This window comes from Furipterus horrens, unplaced genomic scaffold (genome assembly GCF_987537825.1).
Source record: "Furipterus horrens unplaced genomic scaffold, mFurHor1.1.pri manual_scaffold_1, whole genome shotgun sequence".
NCBI lineage: Eukaryota > Metazoa > Chordata > Mammalia > Chiroptera > Furipteridae > Furipterus > Furipterus horrens.
The window spans coordinates 22961304-22976853 of NW_028327171.1; positions in this window are offsets into that span (position 1 = coordinate 22961304).

Here is a 15550-nt window from a genome sequence, read left to right on the forward strand (position 1 = left end):
ATTTTATCTCACAGTTGCTGTCAGTTTTGAATTCAGAAATGGCTTCGCTGGATGGTTCTGGCCCAGTATCTTTTATGAAGCGGCAGTGCAGATCTCAGCTGGGGTTTCACATCACCTGAACGCTTGACTGGCACTGGAGGATCCACTTCCAAAATGGCATACTCACATGGCTGTTGGTAGAAGGCTTCAGTTCCTTGCCATGAGAGTCTTGTCTGTAGAGCTGCTTGGGTGTCTTTCTGACATGGCAGCTGGCTTCCCCCAGAGCAAGTGATCTAAGAGCAGCAAGTTATTCAGTCAGCTTATACTCAAGGGAAGGAGAATAAAGCTCCGACTTTTCAAGGGACAAATATCAAAGAATTTGTAGACATATTTTAAAACCATCACACTGGTAATTGATAAATTATTTCAGTCTGGAGATAAAAATCTTTCTCCAGTTTAGGGAAGTCTTCTATGATTTAACAAATTAATGTGTAATTATCTGCATATTGTTAGGGTTTTTTTTTTATTGAGAGATTTCAGAAAGGAAATGGGGCAATTCTGGGGTGCCAATGGAAGGATATTAGTATACTATAAACTTTTGAATTATCAAGTCTGTTATATTTGTCATCTAGCCCCTAAATCCTATAGGCTACTATTATAGTTAATATTAACTATTGTTATATATCAATTTATAACTATGATTACATTATTATAGTTACCATCACTAATCCCAACACACCTACTCTATATCTCTGGACTCTAATAATTATATATAGTTACTGCTGTTTCATAGAGCCTCAAAGAAACTCTATAGAGACATCAAGGATAAAAAGGAACATGGACTAATGAAATAAGCTATAATCCAATTATTTTCTCAGATAATCAGAAGCTATAACAAAATTTAAGTCCACCCAGACCAAATAAATTCATAGAGTAATTAGTATCTAAGCATTACCACAAACAAAATTCTGTGTCTTCTTAGTGTAAACCTTCAGGACTATTATGTATTTATAGGGCCTTCATGTACTTATCACATCAATCATGAACCTGTAGTTTGGACAGGTCATTCTGCCTTTCCAAGTATTCAAAACAAACCTTTCAGTAACTCATTGCTTTTATTTTATTTACTAATTAGAAAGAGAGAGAGAGACGTTGATTTGTTGTTGTACTTATTTATTCATTAATTGGTTGCTTCTTGTGTGTGCCCTGACTGGGGATTGAACCCACAACCTTGGCGTATTGGGACAACAGTTTAACCAACTGAACTACTGGGCCAGGTCATTAACTCATTGTCTTTAGAACTCCAGTTAACCTGCCAGAATGTGTGCAGGACACAGGAATCTACAATGGCTAGAGGTTTCTAAACTAAAACATGTTATCATACTGACTATGACAAATAACAAAACAGGTTAGGAAATTCAACAGACTAATATACAAAAATCTTCTGTCTAAAATTATTCAAATACAATTCAGTTGCTCTCAGCTGTAGGGAACAAGGAAGCTGGTGACTCTCAAACCAGTGGGAAATGATTATCAGCTAAGACAAACTGTAATTGAATCATGAATCAGGGGCCAGTCTCTGAGTCAACAATAAAACCAAGAAAGAACATAAGTACATATACAAGTAAGGAAATGACATTCTGCAGCTCATCACAGATGTCTCTTGAGAACAAAAGCAGGAAGATATTCATTACCAAGCACAGAAAGATGTAGCTAGACAACTCAGCAAACAAGTTCGGGAATCTCCAAGGGAGAGCTAGAGACAGATCTATCATGCCTAGACAATTGCTCTAGATTGTAAACTCCGGAGTACTCAGTTAATGAAGAAACAGGGGAGGGACTACTCGTGTTAGGATAAAACCAGTTTGCTTTTTCCGCTTCAGCATGCCTGCTTCTGGCTGTGTACCCGTTTCTGCAGAATTGTGAATAAACGCCTCGCTTTGCTGCTGAAGTCTTGTGTCCCCGTGTTTTATTGTGAGCATTTCTCACATCAACTACTTACAAGCCAGCCAAGAGTCCATACAGTAGCCCATACCTCTTGTACCCAATTAAAAAGGCGAGACAATTAGAGTCAATTTTTTATAGGCCACTTGGTTAAGGTTGATCAAACTGATTCTTGATATTTATACTCCTCCTTAGGTGTAGGCTGACAAAAAAAGTTAAAAGTTAAATACAAAAGAGTTTCCAAATATATCTTATGATATTTATGATTGTTCTCAGTCTTCATGCATTTTTCACCATCTGCCAGAGCTTTAAATATTTACAACATGGCTATCTAGAGCTGAGATTCAAGTGATAATAGAGCATCAAAAAGAGACCAAATCCCTCTTCATCGTCCTCCCCTTTAGGAGCTGAATTTTGATCCAAAGCAGCTTGTGGGGATGAGGGGACGGGGTCAGGAAATTCTGATGTAAAATATGATGCAATCTTGGTTTAACTAAAGCGTAGGTGGCAATGTAATGTGATGCAAGATGTGGGGTCAATACATGGCCCTTCCTCCTCCTGTGACTGAGGGCTTGTCAAAGGGCTGCTGGTCAGAAGGAATGTGTATTATTTTGGAAATGGATTGTAACTTCCTCCTTATCACCTTTTGGGAGTGGCTTCCTGTCCTGTGACTGCTTCTTGACCTTTCCTTTACACTGAGGTAATATAGTTAAGAGTGAGTCACCTTTAGAACACATGCCTCCTTTGTCTGGGGCCCCTGAAAACAAGTCTTGGACAAGGGGGTGCTATCTCTGTCCCACCGATCCTCCGTCATCATTGCACTCCCCTGTAACATGAGTATAAATGGCTTGTCTGCATCTGCTAGTCCACCGGGTGGCTTTTTTGGAATATCATGAACACTTAAGCAGCTTCCCAGTTTGGGGCTCTGCACTACACTAGATATTAACACATTGTAAGCCTGCTGGTCGTACATAACCTATACTCCACATCTAAACTCTCAAGGCTTTTTAAAGGATCCACGAAAAACTGAAATTGTTTTCCCTGGACCTGATGTGGCTCTTTTTTATTTTTATTTTTATTTTTTAAAGATTTTATTTATTTATTTTTAGAGAGAGGGGAAGGGAGGGAGAAAGGGAGAGAAACATCAATGTGTGGTTGCTTCTCATGCACCCCCAGCTGGGGACCTGACCCACGACCGAGGCATATGATTTGACTGGGACTCAAACCAGTGATCCTTGATTCAGAGGCTGGTGCACTCAATCCACTGAGCCACAATAGCCAAGGCTGTTTTTATTTTTTAACTTATTCATTCTACATGTTTTTAAAGAGAGGGGAAGGGAGGGAAAAAAACATCAGTGTGTGAGAGAAATTGGTTGCCTTTTGCACAACCTGTCCCACAACCCAGGCATATTCCCTGGCCAGGAATCAAACCAGTGACCTTTTGGTTCGCAGGCCAGTGCTCAATCCACTGAGCGATATCACTTCTTGATCATGTCTCTTTTTGAGAGGTGTGGTCAACGTCCCTTCCTTTGAGTCTAGGCTCTGTGACCAATAGAATACAGCTGAGGTGATACCAGACTAATTTCCGGGCACAGGTCTTAAGAAAGTGGTAGTATCCATCTCCTGTCTGTTGAAAGTCACTGCTGGTACTGAGTTCCATGCACTAAAGACTGTCTGGAGGGGAACTAAGGCCTGTGACTCTACACTGTCTGAGCTCCTAGTTAACAGCACCAACCATGTGTGCCCTGTCTTGTAAGTGAATTCCAGCCCCACATTAAACTACCCTTACTGCTACCACGGGGAGCAGAGACAAGTCTTCACTGTTAAGCCATGCCCAAATTGCTGCTTCCTCCTCAGATGACCTCATGGTAGTCTTCTTGTGGGACAGACTGAGATATTCCTTTACAAATCTGGGAGTGCTCGCCAGCAGGCACTCAATCCACTTCAGCTAATGGGGAACAACTATCACTGTCACTATGAAAACAAGACTGATACTGCGGCTCCTTCAGTCAATACTGTCATAAAGAGCTGCTCTTTTAGTATACTCAGTGCCCCTTACTTCTGTTGATCTAATTCTCCCTTTCCTTTGGAAAACTACTCTTCTGTAATTGATGTGTTTTGGTGAAGCCCATGAAACTGCCAAATGCAAAACTCTCCTGGTGGGAGTCACAATCCCTTCTTGCTTTCAATTGCCCCACCCTGTACATTGCCCATCTTCCATTGCCCACATCGGAATAACCATAAGGGTGAACACAGGATCCTGGCCTATCAGAGTCCATTATACAAATTGCTAAAATTTACCAACCAATCTCATACTGATGATACTGATGACCATTCTTTCTAGTTTGATGATTTTCCCAGTACACCACTGACACACACACACACACACACACACACACACACACACACAGTTTAGAAGTAAAATTTCTGGGTATGTGTATTTAAAATAATGTTGCCAAATAACCCTCCAAAAAGTTTTATACCACTTTACACTCTGTGATTATTTGCGTCTGCTTGCCCCTCATCCACTCTTTGTATTTCAAACTTGTCAGTTTTCACTAATGACAAGTACAAAAATGTTATTTTGTGTTCTTGTAATGATAAAAGTATATGTTTATTTATGATATATATTGTTATTCTTATTTAATATCAATCCAATTTTTTTCCTTTGCCTGTATTCTGTTTCTTTCATTTGAAATCTTGTGGAATTTACCTTTATTTTTTAGTGTTCAGAATTTTTACCAGGATGTATGTGCATGTATGTTTTTCTGTTCATCTTAGTCCATATTTACAAAGTTCCAAATCTTTCTTGAATTTAATGAAATTTTCTCCTATAATATATATATATATTCTTAAGATTTTATTTTATGTTTTCAGAGAGAGGGCAAGGGAGGGAGAAAGAAAGGGAGAGAGATATTGCGTGGCTGACTCTCCCCCACCTCCAACTGGGGACCTGGCCCCCAATCTAAGCATGTGCCCTGACTGGGAATCAAACTGGCAACCTTTTGGATCACAGACCAGCACTCAATCCAGTGAGCCACACCAGCCAGGGCTCTCCTATAATATATTTGATTTTTCCTTTATTTTCTCTTCATTCACTCCTCCTGGAAATTCTAATACACTTTTAGTTTGTTTATAGGCTTTATCACTTAATTTTCTCTCATAACTTTTTCTTATTTCTTTGTTATTAGTAACTTCCATACCAGACCCTTAAAAAAAATTGGAATTGTACAGTTAAAATTTGTACATTTCACCAGCGGTTAGGAAGAGAGAGAGATGAGCATAGAAGATGATTAGAGTGAAACTACTCTTTATGATACTATAATGACTATAATGGCAGTTACCATCTTTATATAGTTGTCCAAACCCATAGCATATTCAACAACAAGAGTCAACCCTAATGTAAACTGTGAGCTTTGGGTAACAATGATGTGGGTTCACCAACTGTCACAAATGTACCACTCTGTGCGAGAATGGAGGAGGCTATGTATGAGTGGAGATGGGGGACAGTTAATTTTGGAAATCTCTGTACTTTCGGCTCAGTTGTGCTGTGAACCTAAAACTGCTTTATAAAAAAGGTCTATTTTTTAAAATCTGTGTATTTCAAAATATGTAAATTTTCGTCGTCGTCGTCGGCAGCCGTCCGTCTCGAGAGACGATGGTGTAGCTTCCTAAGAGTCTATCTGCACCGCCGAGAATGGCTGTGCAGTCCGACTCAGGAGTGACACGGTATCTGTCTCCTCCCGTGTTGAATCGACATCTTACGATGACGCTGAAGTGTCCTCTCCAGTGAAGCTGAAGCTACAGAGCCTGGGCAGGGTGATATGGAGGGTCTGCTGTTGCCCATGCAGCAGACCCCCCCTCTCTTCGCAGCTGAAGGGTCCAAGGGAAAGACGAGTCAATACAGCTTGGCTTCAGGTGCGCCGCAGGAGTTGCCGGTGTTGACTACAACGTCAAACCGCCTTAGGGACTCCGGCTCCGGATTTTCTGTCGGGGTTTACTCCCTTAGCCTTTCCCCTGAAAAGCTATGCCGCAAGGCAGCGGAGGTTTTTTGGAGTCAGAGTTTTCCTTCTCTGATGTGCCCTGACTGGAAGATCGAACCAGCGACACTTAGCTCGCAGGCCGACGCTCAATCCACTGAGCCAAACCAGCCAGGGCTAATTTTACCTCATTGGAAAAGGAACTGTGAAAAACTCTGCCTGTGTGTTGGGATGGTGAAGGTCTGATGAATTAAGAATGGCAGAATATCAATGACTATTGAGGCTTGCTGAGATGGGAGGTCATTAAATCATTCTGTTTATTTTGTACATGTTCGAAATCCTCTGTAATGAGAAGTAAGAAGAAAACCAAAACACACAAAATAAATTGGTTAACAGCTGTTTTTAGTTCTGCTATTCAGTCTGTTTCAGAAAACAAACGAAAACAGAAGCGGAGAGAGAGAGAAAGAATTTTACTGGAAGAACATTGATGGCTTTCCAGAATCAGTGGAAGGCTAGGAGACCTACCAGGCTTAGCAAAATCACAGAAACCAATGCAGTTCAAGACTTGACAAGAGGAATTATAACTATGGATTTATAGGAAAATTTCCCCAAAAGTGCTCCACTGTCTGCTCCGTGAGTTTTGAGCTTCAAGATTTACCCTGAGCTCCATTACAAAAATTAATACCACCATCTAGTGGCCCTTCCTAAACCTATGTGTGGTTGCAGATTTCTTGACTAGTTTTCCAATTCACTAGCATCTGAATTTTATCTTCTATATATCCCTTAGAATTTTTAATTTCTCTTTTTGGGTGGAGGAGACTCAGGTTTATTGAGGTATAACTTGTATATAGTAAAATTTTAGTGTACAGTTCTATGAGTTTTGACAAATATTGATACAGACCATTTTGACAAATAGGTATATAGGTATATAACCACCACCACCATCATGGTACAGAACAGTTTCATCACTCCAAAACACTCCCGTGTACTTATTTGAAGTCAGCCTTTCTACCTGTCCCCCAGCTTCTGGCAACATCTGATCTGTTTTTCTGTCACTAGTTTTGCCTTTTCCAAAATGTCGTGTAAATAAAATCATACACTGTGTAGCCTTTTGAGCCTAGCTTCTTTCAATGAGCATAATACATTGAGATTTATCCATGTCGTCGCCTATACTGTTAATATTCTCCCTCCTCTACCGCCCCCTGCTGCTTTTTTTTGTTTTTTGTTTTTTGTTTTGGCCGAGTAGTATATCATTGTATGGATCTACTAACATGTTTTTATCCATTTATCAATTCAAGGACATTTGGATTATTTCCAGCTTTTGTGTAGTCAAGTTTTCATTAATCTTGGGCAATGACCTACTACAGAATTGCTTAATCATGTGGTCTGTATATATTTAACTTTATAAGAAACTGCCAGACTGCTAAACATTTCCTAGAGTGGTTGTGCCAATACTACTAGGCAACATTTTTCTCTGCTTATGACATCCTACCTGATTTTCCAATATTGCCATATTTTTATTATTTTTATTTTTTCCTTCATTATTTTATTTTATTTACTTATTTTAGTATATTTTATTGATTGTTGTTATAGTTGTCCCAATTTCTTCTCCCTTTGCTCCTCTCTTCCCAGTACCCCCTTTCCCTCCAGCAATCCCACCCCCCTTAGTTCATGTCCATGGGTCAGTCATGAATATAAGTTCCTTAGGTTCACCATTTCCTATATTATTCTTAACTTTCTCCTGTCTATTTTGTACCAACCAATTATGCTTCTTAGTCCCTGCACCATTTCCCCATTTCTCCCACTTCCCCCTCCCAGCTGATAACCCTCCAAATGATCCCTATACTTATGATTCTGGTCCTGTTCTAATTGTTTGCTTAGTTTGTTTTTGTGTTTATTTTTTAGATTCAGTTGTTGATAGTTGTGAGTTTGTTGTCATTTTAATGTTCATAGTGTTGATCTCCTTTTTCTTAAATAAGTCCCTTTAACATTTCATATAATAATGGCTTGGTGATGATGAACTCCTTTAGCTTTACCTTGTCTGGGAAGCACTTTATCTGACCTTCCATTCTAAATGACAGCTTTGCTGGATAGAGTAGTCTTGGTTATAAGTACTTGCTTTTTATAACATTGAATACTTCTTGCCAGTCTCTTCTTACCTGAAAAGTTCTTTTGAGAAATCAGCTGATAGTCTTATAGGCAACCCTTTGTAGGTAACTCTGCTTTTCTCTTGCTGCTTTTAAGATTCTCTCTTTATTATGAACTTTTGGCATTTTAATTATAATGTGTCTTGGTGTGATCCTCTTTGGGTCTAACTTGTTTGGGACTCTCTGTGCTTCCTGGACTTGTATGTCTATTTCCCTCAGCAAATTTGGGATGTTTTCCTTCATTATTTTTTAACATAAGCTTTCTATTTCTTGTTCTTCCTCTTCTCCTTCTGGCACCCCTATGATTCGGATGTTGGCACGTTTAAAGTTGTTTCAGAGGTTCCTAAGCCTCTCCTCACTTTTTTCAATTCTTGTTTTCTCCTTCTGTACTGGTAGACTGTTTTTTTTCTTCCTTATATTCAAAATCATTGATTTGAACCCTGGTGTCTTTCCCTTCCCCATTGGTTTTGTGTGGATTTTCCTTCATTTCATTTAGCATAGCCTTCACTTCTTCCCTTATGTGTCTGCCATATTGAAGCATACCTGTCAAGTCTGGGAGCATCTTTATTACCAGCGTTTTGAACTATGGTTAGGTTAGCTATCTCCTCATTTGTTAGGTTGGCTATCCTTGTCGCTTAGTTCTCCTACTGGAACCTTTATCCATTCCCTCTTTTGGGCCATACGTCTCTGTTTCCTCATCTTGACAGGCTCCTGTGTTTGTTTGCCTCCGTATCTTAGGTAGAGCTGTCACACCTGTTACGTTGTAAGGGGTGGAGCCATAGGTATTTGTCAGTACGGGCGACTCGTTTCACCACATTGTGGCACTGTGAGGGGGCAGGGGTCTGAGAGGGAATAATGCTACTTGGTCAGCACTCGCTCCTTTTCCAGGCACTTCTCCCACTTTTGTATGGGACTAGTGCCTCTATAGCTGTTGCCCTGGCCATCATTCCCAGAGTGGGTGGGTTTGCAGATGTTCTAGGATTGTGGGGGCTCTTTAAACAAGTGATTCAGCTGAGAGACAAGCAGTTTCTGGCTCTGCCCCAATTCCCACTGGTTTGCACAGTCAGAAGCAATGAGGCTTTATTTTCCCTGGCGCTGGGACTGTGAGCTGTGTGGTCTGGTCTGGTGCTGGGAGTGCTCCCCAGGTGCCCTCTTGACTTTTTAAAAATATTTGACTGCGCTTTCCACTGGCCTGCCACTGCTGCAGCCGCTGCCACCACCACACTGAGTCCTCTCCGTCCCTCCTACCTGTCTGGATGAGTATTTCTTCTTTGTATCTTTGTTTGTTGGACTTCCATGCAGCTCAGTTTTCTGGAACTTCCGGTTGTCTCTAGTGTTGGGGTAGTTGTATTTCTTCTTAGTTGTGGAGGAAGATGCAGCGTGTCTGTCTAGTCCTCCATCTTGGCCAGAAATGTGCCATACTTTTAAATTAAAAAGTTTTCCTCTGTGATTTTGTGGCCTTTCAGAAGGTTGAGAAAATGACACCAAATATTTTAAGTAGCATATCTTTATTAACTATTTGTGCTGCTTAATTTGTGAATTTTATCTCTTCCTTACTTGATTGGGGTATTTGTGTTTTTTGTTAATTTATTATAATGTGCTTGATATGTTTTAGAGATTAACAAATCTGTTCTTTTGTTGTAAAAATGATACTGAGTATCCTGATGCTGCTTTATATATATACACATATATATGACAAGATATATATATCATATATAATATTCTATGAAGCCTCTAAAAAGGAAGGAAATCCAGTCACATGCTATAATATAGGTGAAACTTGAACATATTATGCTAACTGAAATAAGCCAGTCACGAAAAGACAAATACGATATGATTTCACTTATGTAAGGTATCTGAAGTAGTGACATTCATAGAAACAGAAAATGGAATGGTGATAACCAGAGGCTGAGAGGAGGAGAATGGGGAGTTGTTGTTCGATGCGTATAATTTCAATGTTACAAAAGGAAAAGTTATAAAAGATCTGTTGCACAACAGTGAAAATACTTAGCACTACTAAACTGTACATTTAAAAATGGTTTGGATGGTAAATTTTATGTTATGTGTTTTTTACCATACATATACATATACATGTGTACACACACACACACACACACACATATATCTCCAGTGAATTTGTGCCATGAATTTTAAGAATAACCATCTCAAAAATCCATTAAAATCATAACACTGCATCCCTGGCTGGGTGGCTCAGTTGGTTGGAGCATTGTCCCATACACAAAAAGGTTGTGGATTAAATCCCCTGTCAGGGCACATACCTATGTTGCAGGTTCTATCCCTGGTCAGGGCACATACAGGAGGCAATCGATTGATGTTTCTCTCTCACATCAATGTTTCTCTCACTCCCTTCCTCTCTAAAATTAATAAAAACATATCCTTGGGTGAGGATTAAAATAAAGAATCATAGAACTGCAAATGGATGGAAGAAACAGTGGTTACAGGGCCATTGCTCTGCATTAAAATGTTCCCAGTGATACTTGTGGCTTTAAAGATTGTTTGGCAAAGTAGAGTTTGAATGTTTAATAAACAATAAAAAGGCTACAGCCAATTAGCCTGGTCTGAATCTCAGTTCTGAGTTTTAGTGGTTGTATAATCTTATGTTAGTTACTTTCTCTCCCAGTTTTCTCAATCAAAAAAGGGTGACATGGGATCATAATAGTGGATAATAATGATACCCATCTCACAGGACTATTGTGAGGATTCAGTGAGTTAATATATGCAAAGGATTGAGAATCGTGCCTTGACACATAAAGTGTTACATAAGGTTTACTATAAGTACCACTGCCACTACCACCAGCACCAGTACACCACCACTACAATTATTATTAAGATTTTGGTCACCAGTTTTGGAAACTTTTCAAAGGCAAGATACCAAAAGTTGTATCCTTCTTTTTCCTAGAGATGGAGAAGGGACAGAAGTTGGCTGAATCACTTCTCACCAGGAGGATGTCAGTTTGACTCTCACAGAAGGTGACCAGAAGTTGAGAACATAGTTGGGACAGACGGCATAGAAGGGTAATCAATAAAAATATAATATAATAATGATAATAACATTCAGTGGTCTTCTGCTTTAATAAAACATGATATTAAAACATATAAATGTATCATATATGGAACTTGGGTGATTATTTTTATTACATAATCATTTATTGCTTTATGAAAGGATTAACTGTAAAATTTTAAACCATGAACTTTCTGGTGCATTTTATTTTTTTAAAATTTGAAGTGATTTTAAACTTAGAGCAAAGTTGTAATATAGTACAAAGAGCTACCATATACCTTTCATTTTGAGAGAGTTTTCGAGTTTTGTCAACTGTCCCAATTATATCCTTAGTAGCCAAAGATTTCAGTCTAGGTGCTAGTATTTCACACAGTTGTCATGTATCTTTATTCTCTTTCAATCTAGAACAGTTTCTTAGTCCCCCCATGACCTTCATTTTTAAAGATTACTGTGGGAAATTGTATATTACAAGCATTGCATCACACTTCTAGTTCCACATGCTGTTCTAGAACACTCTCCTTGAAACTAGATGGGCCTGTTACTCATTCAATGTATAGAATGCAGACAAACAAACCAGTGTTATTTCCAGTGCTAGGTTAGGAAGGGCCATATGGCTTCTACGTGGCATGCTTGAACTTTCTGTCTTTTTCTTTCTCTCCCTTTGGGTCAGTCCTGAACTGACATGTTAGGAAATCCTGTTATCCTGAAGCTGTGGTGATGAAGAGACCACATAGAGGCATAGATGCCAGATAGGACATAGCTATCAGTCCTCAGCTGTTTGAGTCTCCCAACTCAGGTGTCAGAGATGTGAGTGGGAAAGCCTTCAGATGATTCTTGCTCTCAGCCTTTGAGCCACTCTAGCTGAGGCCTAGTGGAGCCCAGCTTTTGGCTGTAGTACATCTACATTAGGGCAGAGAAGAGCTGCCCCTGCTAAACCTTGTCCTAACTGCAGTAAAATACAAAGTGTTATTTTAAGCCACCAAGTTTTAGGGTGTTTGTTACAAGGCAATAGATAACTGGAACAAATTACAGAGCTGTTATTTCGTGGAATGTGCCTCCATTTGGGTTTGCCTGGCATTTACTTACAATTAGGTTATACATTTTAGGCATGGCACCACTGAAGTAATACTGTGCTTGGCTCAGCTCACTGTATCCATCAGATGACACATGATGTTGATTTGTTCCACTACTGCTGGTGTTAACTTTGATTAGGAGAATAAGGTGGTATATTCAGGTTCCTCCACTGTGAAGTTAGTCCTTTTCCTTGAATAATTAATTATTTTGTAGGGAGAGACTTTGAGACAACATAAATAAAACCTGTTCTTAATCCAACTATATCAATGAATTTTACCTCCCATTTATGTTTCTTGTCTGAATTTATTATTTCTGTGATGGTTACACAATAATGATTTTCTAATTCAATTATCCCTTTGACCTTTATTAGTTGACATTCTCTTACAAGGGGCTTCTCTCCATTTAATCACTCATTTCTTTATATATTCATAGAATGATGGATTCATAGCTTAATCAGCAGATATAATCTGTTTACTCAGAGGTGGAGTAAGGTCGGTTGAGGCCTGGGCACAGAAGAAAATATTGGGCCCCTAAAAAAAGAGAGAGAGACAGGGAAAATAAAAATACATGGTTTTGAAGGGCCCTTCAGAAGTTGGGGCCCAAGGCGCGTGCCTGGTGTGCCCGCCATTAAATCCGCCTCTGTGTTTACTATTGCAATTTATTTTATTTTATTTTTGTATATTTTATTAATTATGTTGTTACAGTAGTTCCATTTTTTCCCCTTTGCTCCCCTCTGCCCAGTACCTCCTTTCCCTGCAGTAATCCCACACCCCCTAGTTCATGTCCATACGTTCTTTGGCTTCACCTTTTCCTATATTTTTCTTAACATCCCCCTGTCTATTTTACACGAACCAATTATGCTTCTTAGTCCCCGCAACATTTCCCCATTTCTCCCCCTCCCCCTCCCAGCTGATAATCCTCCAAATGATCCCCATACCTATGATTCTGTTCCAATTCTGGTTTGCTTAGTTGGATTTTGTTTTTATTTTTTAGATTCAATTGTTGATAGTTGTGAGTTTGTTGTCATTTTAGTGTTCATAGTTTTGATCTTTTTCTTAAGTAAGTCTCTTTGACATATCATATAATAATGGCTTGGTGATGATGAACTGCTTTAGCTTTATCTTGTCTGGGAAGCACTTCATCTGCCCTTCCATTCCAAATGATAGCTTTGCTGGATAGAGTAATCCTGGTTGCATGTTGCCTTTCATCACATTGAATAATGCTTGCCAGTCCCTTCCTTCCTGCAAAGTGTCCTCTGAGAAATGAGCTGATAATTTATAGGCACCCCCCTGTAGGCAACTCTCCACCTCTCTCTTGCTGTCCCCAGGACTCTGTCTTTATCTTTCACCTTTGGCATCTCAATCATGATGTGTCCTGGTGTGGTCCCCTCTGGGTCCAGCTTGCCTGGTACCCTCTGTGCTTCCCGGACCTGTATGTCCATCTCCTTTGCAAAATTTGGGAAGTTTTCCTCATTTTTTTCAATTCTTGCTTTCTCATTCTGTACTGATTGACTGTTTTTTTTCTTCCTTATGTTCCAGATCATTGATTTGAACCCTGGTTTCCTTCCCTTCACCATTGTTTTTGTGTGGATTTTCCTTCGTTTTACTTAGTATAACCTTCACTTCTTCCCTTATGTGTTTGCCATACTCAAGCATATCTGTCAAGCCTGTGGGCATCTTTATCACCAATGTTTTGAATTCTGTGTCTGTTAGGTTGTCTATCTCCTCATCTGTTAGGTTGGCTATCTCCTCGTCACTTAGTTCTCACACTGGAACCTTGATCCGTTCCCCATTTTGGTCCATACTTCTCTGTCTCCTCATTCTGACAGGCTCGTGTGTTTGTTTGCCTCCGCGGCCCAGGTAGAGCTGTCACTCCTGTTATGTTGTAAGGGGTGGAGCCTTAGGAATTCATCAGTACAGGGCGACCCGTTTCACCATATTGTGGCGCTGTATGTGGGGGAGGGGTCCGAGAGGGAACAATGTCCCCTCCCCAACACTCACCCCTTTTCCAGCCACCTCTCCCACTTCCGCACCAGACTGGCACCCCTCTAGCTGTTGCCCTGGCCGTTGTTCCCAGAGTGGGTGGGTCTGCGGACATTCTAGGACCGTGGGGGCCCTTTAAACAAGCGGACTCCGCTGAGACCAGCAGTTTCTGCTTCCACCCCAACCCCTACTGGTCTGCACAGTCAGAAGCAATGAGGCTTGATTTTCCCGAGTGCTGGGACCATGAGCTTCGAGGTCCAGTGAGGAGCTGGAACGCTCCCCAGGTGTTCCACCTGACTTTTTAAAACATGTGACTGTGCTTTCTGCTGGCCTGCTGCCGCCACCACTGCTGCTGCCACCACCACACCGCATCCTCTCTGCCCCAGCTCTGCCCCTTCTTCCTGTCTGGATGAGTATTTCTTCTTTATATCTTTGTTTGCTGGACTTCCATGACAGTTTGATTTTTCTGGAACTTCTGGTTGTCTCTAGTTTTGAGGTAGTTGTATTCCTTCTTAGTTGTGGAGGGAGACGCTGCGTGTCTGTCCACGCCTCCATCTTGGCCGGAAGTTGCTATTCACTTTTAATTTAAAAAAAAATCTCTCCTGAGGACATTCTTCCATTGTTTTTCAAGGAAGAGACAGGAAGGGAGAGTGAGAGAGAGAAAAACATCAATCAGCTGCCTCCACCTCCCGTATGCGCATGCACCCTGACTGGGGTTAGAATCTGCAACCTACGCATGTGCCCTGACCTGGAGTCAAACCTGCAACCTTTTGGTTTACATGATGATGTGCCAACCAGCTGAGCCACACAGACCAGGGCCCATTGCTATTTGTTTTGATATACTATCCCAGATTTGGCCAGTAAAAATCTTCTCAGAATGACTTCTGTGTCCCTCTGACATGCTCCCATTATACTTCAAACACTTCCTTTCTGGCACAAAACGAAAATGTTCCTGGTAATCCTGTCCTTGCCTCAGTCTTGAAATCAGCCATTTCTCTAAAAAGCCCTGGTTCCTCTTGCTGAAAAATGGTATTTAAAAACCAGTAATTGGGTGCTACATTTGCTTGTTGCTACTGGGATTATACTGCTTCCAGGACTTTCTGTGGACAGAGACAAGTGAACAGGTAAATGTAGCAGAGGGCAGTGAGTACTAATGATGGAGAAAGGGTTGTGGGAGCACAAAAGAGGAAGAGACATCTATCCCAAGACTGCAGAGTTTTTCAGAGGGGAACAGAACTATTCTAGACAGAAGATATCTAGGTTCAAAGGCCCAAAACAAGAGAGAACATGTTCTGTTTAAGGAACTAAAGCAGTTTAATACAGCTAGAGAGTAGGGTGAGGGGGTAGTGGTAAGAGAACAGGCTACAAGGTAAACAGGGGCTGGCCAATCTCCAAGTACTGATTAAGTAACATTAGAGGTTT